The following is a 3,332-nucleotide window of genomic DNA, read 5'->3' as shown; positions in this document are numbered from 1 at the left end:
GCGGTTCTTAAATCTGGCACAAAATGGTGCGCCAATACAAGCAAAACTGCCGCGCTTCTCACTGATACATTATACTCCTACGATCAATGCACTAATGAGAGCAACATTCAAAGACAAATAAGAAAACACTTGGAAGATGTCTATTTATCAGAAAATGACCCTGAAATCACAAAAGACGAAGTTCTATTTGCATCAAGCCACCTTAATAATAAGAAAGCTCTAATAAATTTGAAATTATTTATTTGTTTATTATTTATTTATTATTAATTATTATATTGTTAGTAAACGTGGCTTTTTACTTTATTAGAGCGAAAGGTATTGAGATACATTCATATTCGAAAAGGTCCATTAAAAGTAGGATTTTTGGGGTTAATTCAACCTTTCAGGGATGCTTAGTGTAAAAGGAATGTCATTGTTGGTTAATAGATTTTGAACTCTATTTTGCCTAATTCCAAGTTGCTCGTTTGTTTCTTCGTGCATGGTGTCATCCGGAAAGAAATGTTTACGAAGTTCAGTTGCCGACTCCTGCGCTGAGGTAGTTTGAATGCTGTTGAATTTAAGCGTCTCTGGAGGTCGTGATTGCGAGTTTCTCAATATTTTTTGTACCGTAGACCAAACCGTATCTTCATTTTGTCCCGCGCAAAAATCCTTCCAGCTTTTAGTCTTAGCTAATGAAATCGCATCTTTATATTTTTGCTTGATCTCAAGGTACGCTGGTAATGTTATGAGATTTCTTCCACCCGCAGCCGAGTTGACCAATTTCCTCTTTAGTCTAATGACTTCTTTTTTAAGTTCATTAAGTTCTCCCGTCCACCAGGGACATTTTTTAGGTTTTGACGCTTTAACGTTAGGGATGGACGAGCGACAAGCTTCTGAGATAGCATCTGTAATAATACCTACCTGTCTAATTTGGTAATGTATCCAAAATAAAACAAGTTTATAGGATTATAATTCTACTTTATTTTTTATAAAATATACAAAGGGTATATTGTGACGCGTTTCGTCTTGTTAGGACATTTTTAAACAAACTCTGACTTCAAAACTTCAAACAATGTTTGTTTGAAAATGTCCTAACAAGACGAAATACCCTTTGTATATTTTATAAAAAATAAAGTAGAATTATAATCCAATAAACTTGTTTTATTTTGGATACATTACCAAATTAAATATGGAATTCTACCAAGTGTCTGCATACACAATAAATACCTACCTGTCTGTTTAGGACACTCGGTTTGGTATTTTTATTGAGCTAAGTTCATTTTCTGTAATTATTTTCTTTAAGGTGTCTTTGAATTTTTTCCAGTTTGCTTTGCTGGTTTTATATAAAAACGTGGTGATTCGATTGACTTGTGGCCAGCCGCTGCCAGTACCTTTTCCTATGTTTCGAAAATGAAACGGAGTCGAAAAGAATTTATAAAACGAAGCTACTTTTAACGGAGTTTAATTATTTATTTACTGCAATCACTAATTTAAATAACGAAGGATTTTAATGGATGCCTAAAACAAAACGAAACAAACAAAACTTGAACTGAAGTTAAATTGGCAAGACGAATTTAATTTAATAAAACGAACACAAACTATGGCTTTAATGAAAAATAAACTGATTTTGATATCGGAACGCAAGGAAGAAAACACAAAACAACACAAATTAATCAAAAAATCAAATGCTGCAAGTCATGCACAGAAGTGAACGAAAAAAGCACTCACCGAAGCGGGCGTGACACAACAACTGACGTGAAAAATGAAGTTAATATATATGGCAGTGCAAAAAGCACACTACTTGTAAACGGAAACAGAGAAAAAATACTGACAACTCTGTTAAGTTAGGTTTTTGTTTTTTTTTTTTTCTTTGTTGTGTCACTTGATATCCCTTGCTTATAACTATACGAGGTGATATTTTGGGTCTGTACTTTATTATTGTGCTGTGTATGATTTTATGTGTATTTATGTATTGTGTTTTAGCTGTGTCATGGACTATTAGCACTTTCAAGTGCCGACCCATCACTTACCAGTCCTGTTTCCCTACGCATTACCAAACAATATTGCGGTTTCCAGTTTTGTGTCACGCCTCCCACACAGACGATAACCTTGCGGTTTCCGCCATGTGTGCGCTGCGTACACTCATCTAGTCATCACAAATTATCTAGCACCACGCATGCCCGCTGAGACTCGGAAACGGGATCAATACCATAGTCAAGGGAACCATGTAAAACCATGACTGGAAAGGGATTAACATTAATAACAATAAATATAACAAAGGTTACATAACAATAAGTTCGTAACAAAAGTTACGTACCATCTTCCTCGCAGTAAATATATAACAAAAGTTACATAACAACTTTATAACAATAATGTAACAAAAGTTACATAACAGAATCTGTCAAAACAACTAGTAACAGCTAGTAACAAAAGTAACATAACAATAACAACTGTAAAATGGTATAACAATAGCGACTTAGAGATAAAATATAGCTATGTTATTTGTTAGTGCATGCATATCACAGTTGAAAAGTTTTTGGGTACCAGCCCCATTACTTGTTCATTGGTCTTATTCTACCTATGATTAGTTTAGCGTAAGATACAAACTTTTGGGACAATGTGCCGTGATGTAGAACTTTCTGAAAATTTTCAATTGCTACATTTATTTTGTTGCATTCTTTTTCAAATTTGTACCTTTCTATCGCAAACATACGTTTTTCGCTAATTCATCAGCTCTATCATTTCCAGAAAGACCGTTGTGGCCACGTATCCACAAGAATTTGCATTTAATGCCACTTTTCTCGAGGTTTCTTAATGATTCTTGTATACAGAATACCATTGGATTATTAGGCGATCCGTCATCTAGCGCCTGTATTGAGCGTTTAGAATCTGACAACAAGTTGACAATTTTCCAGCTTTTCTTTTTGCTAGTGACCTATTCCAGTGCCTTCACAATTGCGAAGAGTTCGGCTTGGAATACCGTGCAGTAGTCTGCCATGGGGAGCTTCTTACTGTATAACTCTCCGGAATTGTCAAATACGGCGAAAGCAGCGCCTACTTTTCCTCCGGTTTTACTGCCATCTGTGTATAGGGATAAATTGGCACTTACTTAGATCAGATAAGATATTTTCAAAACAGTACGGATTCATGGCCTAAAGAAGTGCAAAAGATACATTAAAAGACGCCACAGACTATATAATAGCCAAAAGAGACAAAAAAATGTATTTTTGTAATTCCTCTTGGTATACGAGGAGCTTTTGATCATGCATGGTGGCCTGGCATTCTACAAAACTTGAGAAAAAATGAAACCCCAAAAAATATTAATTCCACAAAACAAAATTACTTAATGGATA

This window comes from Micrasema longulum, unplaced genomic scaffold (genome assembly GCF_059751315.1).
Source record: "Micrasema longulum isolate JH-2025_06_02 unplaced genomic scaffold, ASM5975131v1 h1tg000736l, whole genome shotgun sequence".
Taxonomy (NCBI): domain Eukaryota; kingdom Metazoa; phylum Arthropoda; class Insecta; order Trichoptera; family Brachycentridae; genus Micrasema; species Micrasema longulum.
Note: the sequence above shows the minus strand (reverse complement) of the source record.